Genomic DNA, 8,914 nt, shown 5'->3' on the forward strand with positions numbered 1-8,914 from the left:
GTAAAAGCAACAGGGAATGCTGTAACTTTAAGTAAAAAAATCAATATGAAAGCAGACAGAATCTCCATCTTCTCTCACTGCGTTTCTTTGGATATCATCTCTTTCTTTATTCCTAGAGACCCTACTTCTACACATGGTACAAATAAGCCTTGAGATTGTCAAATTCTACCTCCACTACCACTGAGTAGAACTGGAACTTACCTATCCGTAGCCCACGCAGGAGTCAAATGTCCGTCTCTGGTCTACTCATCTGCAGTCAGAAGACAGTACTATTAATAATACATAGCAACTTCCCAGGCATCTGTTTGGACAGAGCTGTGGTGGTGATAAAACTGCAATATCTTGATGTCCATTAAATAATTATTTTTTTCAAGGTCACAGACTATGATAGTTAGGTTTTGTGTTAACTCGACTGGGCCCATTGGATGGGGTTGTTTTGTTTTCCTGACCCCCATACTCCTTTTATTCTTCAGCATTGAAATATTCATGTGTTTTTGGAATCAAGATAGCCTTTCGAATTGCTTTTGCACTTTGGATTCTGGAAGGAACTCATAGAAAGTCAATTTAGTTTGCATAAATGGTAGAGGGTCTCTTTTGGGACAACCAATAAATCATGACCAGGAACAAAAAAATCATGCCCCAAATCTGTCTCAAAGCATACAGTTTTAGTATACATTTACATGTTAAGGAACACCTCCGCAAACCTAGTATTATTAAATCCTGTACTATTTTAAACTGACTCATGATACAGTAAACACTGATACTCTTGCAATATAGTAAACATTCATAGACCTCAGAGTTCATGAACATGGGCTTAATAGTGGAGTTTGCTGATGTAACCCTTAAGCTTTGTGCTAAGGGTTTGTGTTTTGTGTTGGGTTTCTGGTATCTCTTTCCACAAACCAATGGACTGGGGTTAAGTATGGTCATCAGGCACTTGGATTATTCCTCCATATTCAGCAGTATAAAATGCAAAAATAGTCTTGTCTGTTAATTAGGGAGAGGTGAAAACTCTGCTGACAGCCAGAAATCACTGGCAGTTTTCTGAGCGGCTATAACAAAGGTGAACTTGTCAAACAGAGCTTTGTAACATTGACGCATTCCATGGCACCTATAATCTCTCCCAACTCCCATCAAAAGGTGCAAAAAAGAGGACTAAAATATAAACTAAAAGACTCTACTATTTATGGACAACATAAGACAACCTGTACTTTTTAACTAGTGAAATATGTTTTCTCTGATTAGAGTGCTTTTCAGTGAATTCTACCTGGATGGTTTCTTATTATGCTCAGGGGTACTGCTTTCTTCAAGGGAATGTGTTTGTGAATCAGTAAATGCCAATTCACTTTAATCACATTTCCTGGTTGTTTAAGAACCAGACTTTTTTTTCTAGAAAATGTCTGGTGAAGTGTTTAGGCTTCTTAAACAAAACGATGGTACTGGGAGAGGGGAGATATACTATTTATTTGCTTATTTGTTTAATCTATCTCATAGTTGAAAATAAGCATAAAAATCTACCAGCTTCTATTTAACTGGCTTGTATAAGCCAAAATAACTCAATGTCAGGAGGTTCCAAGAATTAAAATAAATACCATGAGCATTTTTTGCACATCTGGCATGCATACATTACTATTCAACCTTAGCAAAGGAAGCAGTATTAATTGTAATGAGAAAATTGTATTTCCATACACTAAATATCACTAGGAAAATGAGAAAATAGTATTTGTATGTGTTAGTTTCACTTTTGGTAAGACATCTTACCAAATAGCATAGGATTGAATAGAATATTCCCAAAATATATGTCAACATGGCTGGGTCATGATTCTCTGGTTTCACAGTTAAATATTGATGTGGCAGTTATATTATAATAGCCCATGATGTGATAAACCAATCAGCTGTATAAAAATTAAGGGTGGAATGCACCACCCTTAACCCCATCACAGCCTTAATCTAAGGGAAATTTCCCTGGGATGGGTGGCCTACAACAGTTTTTATCTTATAGGAGATAAAAAGGCAGAGAAGTGAGCAGATATCAGAAGAAACTTCTGCCACTCAGAGGAGCCAGGAGAGGAATGCATTCTTTGGACATTGGGTCTCTGCTCCAAGAAATTTCTAAAGATTTATGCCAAAACACACGGGTCGGTGTAAGAAATGTCTGATCTAGAAGTATTAAAAGGAGACAGAGAGACCCCTGCCCAGAGAAGACACAGAAAGTCTTCCCTAGATCTGACACTCTAAATGTGACTTCTAGCCTTCTAAACAATCAGAGAATAAATTTGTTTGTTAAAATCATCCACTTGTGTTTCTCTTATAGCACACTCGATAACTAAACCAGCATCAATAGACCTACCTCCTGCAGACATACGATAGTATTATCTAACTAAAAATGGTAGTTGGACAATAGTCATTATATTGGTGAGTGAACTTTTGTAAAAAGATGCTCATTTCTCTGTTTTTACTACTGAAGATTCAGTGCAGGAACAGAAACATCACAAAAACTAGAAGAGACTCCATGAGGACATAAGGATTGACAGATCTGTAGAAAGGGCCAGAGGAGCTAATTCCATCTGGAAACGATTGCAAACAAAGCACAATTATCCCAGAGGGGATGCAACAAGCATAAAAATAAGATGGAAAGAATACATAGGGTCACTGTACCAAAAAAGAACTAGCTGACATTCAACGATTTCAAGATGGAGCATATGAGCAAGAACCTGTGCTACTGAGGAAGAAGGCCAAGCTGCACTAGAGGCATCAGCTTCAGGAATTGAAGGAATACTAATGGAAATGTTTCAACAACCCGATGAAGCACGCGAAGCACCGAGTCACTCGTGCCAAGAAATTTGGAAGACAGCTTCCTGGCCAACTGACTAGAAGAGATTCAGATTTGTACCTATTCCAAAGAAAAGTGACCCAACAGAATGCTCAAATTATAGAACAGTATCATTGATATCACATGCAAGTCAATTTTGGTTGAATATCTTCTAACCATGGCTGTAGCAGTGCATTGACCGGGTGCTGCCAGAAGTTCAGGCTGGATTCAGAAGAGGACATGGAACCAGGGTTATAATTGCTGACATTAGTTGGATCTTGGCTGGAAACAGAGACTACTAGAAAGATGTTGAATTGTGTTTTGTTGACTATGAAAAGATATTTGAGTGTGTGGAGAAACTCTGGACAGGCTTGATAGAAATGGGAATTCCAGAACACTTAATTGTGTTTGCTTGGAACTTGTACTTGGATCATGAGGCAACTGTGTGCACAGAACAAGATAATACTGCATAGTTTAAAAACCAGGAAAGGTATGCTTACTCACTGTGTGTGCTGAGCCAATAATTAGAGAAGTAGGCTCTAGGAAGACGAAAGAGGCATCCAGGACAGGGGAAGGCTTATTAACAACCTCCAATGGGCAGATGACACAACCCTGCTTGCTGAAAGTGAGGAGGACTTGAGGCACTTTACTGAGGAATATCAGAATCCTCCTTAAGGAAGCAAGGCTGGCAAGACTTCATCTCACGTATTCAGCACACATTATCAGGAAAGAACGGTCCCTGGAAAAGAACATCATGCTTGGTAAAGGAGAGTTGCAGTAAAAAAGGGGAAAACTTAATACAAAATGGATTGACAGAGTGGCTGCCATGGTTGGCCCAAACATAATAATAAATGCTTAGCAATCAGCTCTCTAGATATGCAAAAGCCCTGATTTTTATCTTCTGTCTATTTCCATGGTGGAAATACTCCCATTATGGGTGGGGGTTACCAATGTGCAGGCATTGAATGTGAAGTTGGGAAACCATGTGCAAGCTATTAATTTGAGCTAGCAGAAGATGGTTTCAGCAGTGTCTGGAGCATGTTCCCCTATTTATGGAGGCTATATACCTGGGAGTGAATTGTTGGGTCAAATGCACATCCACCTCCAGGTTGATTAGTTCCAAAGTGATTGTCCTAATTTTTCTTCTTCCCAGTAGCGTGTGACAGTTCCAAGTACTCCGCATCTTTACTGATAGTGTATTTCCAGTTATTATTTTTAGCTATTCTGATGTTTTGTGGCAGTTGAAATTCATATTTCCCTAATATTAACTAAATTGATTAAGAGTGGTGATAGGGGACATCCTTACTGGGTCCCTATTTTCAGTTGAATTGTTTCCCCATTGAGCAAAATGTTGGCTTTTTGTTTCTCATATATGGCTTTTATTATGTTGAGGATTTTTCCTTCAATTCCTATCTTGTTGAGTGTTTTGAATGGAAGTGGGTGTTGGATATTATCAAACACCTTTTCTGTATCTATTGATATGATCATGTGGTTTTTATTTCTTGCCTTGCTAATGTGGTGGATTACATGGATTGTTTTTCTAATATTGACTAATCCCTGCATCCCTGGAATAATCCCACTTGGTCATTATGAATTAGTTTTTGAGATGCTGCTGTATTCTATAGGCCAGGATTTTGTTGAGGATTTTAGCACCCATGTTCATCAGGGATATTGGTCTGTAGTTTTCAATCCTTGTGGGGTCATTGCCTGGTTTGGGTGTCAGTGTTATGCTGCCTTCATAGCAGGAGTTTGTTGTCTTTTTCTATGTTTTAGAAGAGTTTGTGTAGTATTGATGTCAGTTTTTTGAATATTTGGTAGAATTTCTCTGTGAAACCTTCTGGCCCTGTACTTTTCTTGGTTGATGTTTCTTAATGGCCTGCTCTATTTCTTCTTTTGTTATGGGCCAGTTGAATTTTTCAATTTCTGTTTGCATTAATTTGAGTGGGCAACGTATTTCTAGCTATCTGTCTATTTCTTCCATGATGGAGGAATGGGTACTAAAATTTTATAGAAGAAAAAGCCTAAGATTGGGGCCTGCATGAGTCCTCATGGACAGTGGGTTAGTTTTGTTGAGTTGGGCTGGAGCACCCTGGGCTTGTGAAGAGTTGGTCTATTTACTATTTATGCCCACTCCTGGTTGCCCTATAAAGTTCCCCGCATGAGGTTTACTCCTAAGAGAAATAGGATATAGGTGCTCAGGAGTAGATTTTAAGTGGTGATATTGATCATAGGAACACTTCCTCTTAAGTAATTCTTGATGAGTTGGACAAGAAAGTTATGAGATGTGGGAGAGCAGAGCATTAAAATCCCCAGGGAACACCAAAAATAGACTGTGGGACCAGGGCATGGTGCCCCATCAGACTTGACTGGAAAAGATTCATAAAGGACAACAAATAGACCTTGAACTATTTATAGGCTATTCTTTCTTTCTCTCTCTCGCTTTCTTTCTTTCTGTTGTTGCCTTTTTGTTGTTGTAGTTGTAGTTGTAGCTATTGTTTTATTTTCTATTGTTGCTTTGTTGTGCTTGGTCTTGTGTTTGTGCATATTGTTGTCACTGTGTCTCTATCTGGATGGGATAGGAGGGGTAAACAAGCTGGAAGAGAGAACAATGGGATGACAGTTCCCGGGGGACATGGGAGACTGGGAGACGGGGGAAAGGAAGTGGGTGTTAACAAACCCAGGAACAAGGGAACAACAAGTGACCAAAAATCGATGGCGAGGAGGGTGTAGGAGGTCTAGCAGGGCTTCGTCAAGGGCAATGTAACCGAGAGAAATTACTGAAACCCAAATGAAGGCTGAACATGATAGTGGGACAAGAGTAAAGTAAAAGGAAATAGAGGAAAGACCTAGGAGGCAAAGGGCATTTATAGAGATCTAAATATAGGAATGTACATATGAAAATGGGGAAATAGATCTATGTGCACATATTTATAGGTTTAGTATTAAGGAAGCAGATGGACACTGGGCCTCTACTCAAGTACTCTCTCAGCGCAAGAACACTTGATTCTAATAACCGAGCACTCTGAGATGCTCACCTTCCTGACATGATTGCTGAAGACAAAGTGGATGCATAAGCAAATGTGGTAAAGAAAACTGATGGTTCCTGGCTATCAAAAGATATCGCGTCTGGAGTCTTAAAGGCTTGAAAATAAACAAGTAGCCATCTAGCTGAGAAGCAACAAAGCCTACATGGAAGACGCACACCAGCCTGTGCAATCATGAGGTGTTGATGAGATCAGGTATCAGACATCAAAGACCCAGAGCAAAAATCATAATGTGAATGTGGGGCGCATGGTGGGGAGTGCAGAACGGAAGCCCAAAGCCAATCTGTAAGCAATTGGACATCCCCTTACAGAAGGGTCATGGGGGAAGATGAGCCAGTCAGGGTGCAGTGTAGCATGGATGAAACATACACCTTCCCTCCGGTTCTTTAATGCTTCCCCCCCCCCCACTGTCATGACCCTAATTCTACCTTACAAATCTGGCTAGACCAGAGCATGTACATGGGTACAACTAAGAGCTGGAAACACATGGAATATAAGACAGATAAACCCCTCAGGACAAATATTGAGAGTCGCCATACCAGGAGGGTAAGGGGAAGGTTGGGGGAGAAAGGGGGAACTGATCACAAAGGCCTACCTATAACCCCCTCCCAGGGGAATGGACCACAGACAAGGGGGTGGGGGAGACATTGGACAGTGCAAGACAGGAAAAAATAATTTGTAAATTATTAAGGGCTCATGAGGGAAGGGGAAGGAGGGAAAAATATGAGGAGCTGATACCACGGGCTCAAGTAGAAAGAAAATGCTTTGAAAATGATGATGGCCACATATGTAAAAAGGTGCTTGAGACAATATATGTATGTATGTATGGATGGATTGTGATTAGAGTTGTATGAGCCCCCAATAAAATGATTTTAAAAAGAGAGAGAGATGTTGTTCCTTGGTAGGTTATAAGAGAGTTTACTGTGTGTTACTCAGATGGGTGTGTTAATCAGATGGGTGTGTTACTCAGATGCGTCTTGAGGTCATGGTGGTTGGGGTAGGTGAGGCATATATTAAGAAGTGACCAGAGTCACTTATCAGCCCTGTATGTGATATAGGGAGAGTGCAGCCCTTCTGCTATTGCGTTTGTAGTAGCAGGCCCTTGTAGTGTGAGTTTCTGCACAACTCAGTACTATCTGCTCTTCGTGTGCTCCCAGAGTGGAAATGGGCTATTGGAGTGGGGGCCAAGTTGGAGGGTGAGGACTGGCTTCCAATCAGGAGGCAGACCTGCTAAGAAAAGTGAGTCCCAGTGTCAGTCAGCTGCCTAGACTATGGAGGAGGAGCAGCTGAGAAACCCCGGGATGCTGGGTGCTGGTTCCTTGGGCAGGAAAAGGAGTTTTGTGGTTTTCTTTCTCCAAAGAAAATATGAACAAATCTAATCTACTCTTGGAACCTGCAGAGGGCTCAAGCTGTGTTCCTGTCTTACTGGGGCCTGATCAATTTTGAGTTAGCAGCATCTAATTTCTTGACCACGATTTTCTACAGTAACCATATATTCTGTGATCCCTTTCTGGGGGAAGTACGGAGCAGGGCCATGATGTGAGGACTGATTGTTCTTAAATTGGAGCTAGGGTTTAAGAGGAACTCCAACCCCTTCCTGCATCTATGTGTTTTTAATCTGCCATTATCTCCCTTTAGAGACTTTCTTGTTAATTTGTGATTGAAAGTCCTATAAATAATCTCCCAGGGGCATAAATATCTTCCATTAATATTGTCATTGATTTGCCCCTGGTACTGATTTTTTAAAAGACTGGTGAGAAAGGGATATTGGGTCCATGAAGGCTAACTTCATATCACACTACCTAAATTATACACTTGTGCAGAATCAACAGTATTTATACAAACAATGGGGGTTGCTTGTTAGGAAAATATTACAATAATATTCACTGAGAATTTCAGACACCAATTTGCCGGAATAATATATATCTTAATACAGCATATAGACCATTGATGTAGTAAGTCCATGGTTGTCTTACAGACAGTTCAATGCTCTTGGTTTAGCAGTCTTCTGTTTCTTCAAACACCATGAATTTTCAGTCTGAAGTCCTTGGGTTAAAAGTGTGTTTGAATTAGAGTCCCGTTTACCTAGTGGAGTTTCTGTATTGGATCTCTCTGGTGCAGTCTTTGGAGTGTGTTGTGCACCTGGAAGATGCAGGATTCAATGCTCCAGAGTTCTCTGGCACTTGGCTGCGTCTCCAGGATGTTCTCTGAAACTCAGGCCTATGTGGCTTATTAAGTGAATATTACTAAGGGTATTCCCCCTTTGGGGTCCTTAAAGTATTTTTAGGACTCCCAGGAAGATGTAGAGTCCCCTGCCTAGAATGCCCCTATGTGGCCCAGAGATAAACAGGCGATGAGGACAGTTCTGGGAATTTTGGCCAGAGACCTAGACTCTTGACATTCGGGCATATTTTTTTTCCAGAATTCCAGATTCTCACCCACGGAGAATGCAGTGAAGAGGAGGGGTTAGAGTGGAGATGATTTCTAAGAGTTCAAGAATGAAGGGAATGTTTTGAAACGGATTGTGTTAGCAATTGTACAATACTGCTTGATGTGACTGAATGGCGGATTGATACGATATCTGTATTATCCCCCAATAAAAAGGTTTGGGGGGAAAAAGAACTCAGCATAGCAAGTTAAGCAGAGAAGGAAATTGTTAACATCACTGAAAAGCAAAATAAAACGAGAGCAGTAAACTCATACTTATCAATAACCCAAATATAAATAGTTTAAATGCACCAGTCAAGTGACATAGAGTGGCAAAATGGACAAGACCTGTTTTTATGATCCATCATGTTGCCTACAAGAGACATAGCTTAATAAATTTATGTTAAAATAAAGGATGGGAAAAATGAAACATGTAAACCATAAGCAAAAGAGAGCAGGATGGGTAATATGAATATCTGATATAAAAAACCATCATAAGAGACAAGGAAGGGCATTTAAAAATGATTAAAATATTCAACCACTTGAAGAGAGCTAATGGTGCCCGGCTATCAAAAGATATAGCGTCTGGGGTCTTAAAGGCTTGAAGATAAACAAGCGGCCATCTAGCTGA

The sequence above is a fragment of the Echinops telfairi genome, unplaced genomic scaffold (genome assembly GCF_000313985.2).
Source record: "Echinops telfairi isolate 266 unplaced genomic scaffold, ASM31398v2 ScPeMD7_7424;HRSCAF=8462, whole genome shotgun sequence".
In the NCBI taxonomy this organism is placed as follows: domain Eukaryota; kingdom Metazoa; phylum Chordata; class Mammalia; order Afrosoricida; family Tenrecidae; genus Echinops; species Echinops telfairi.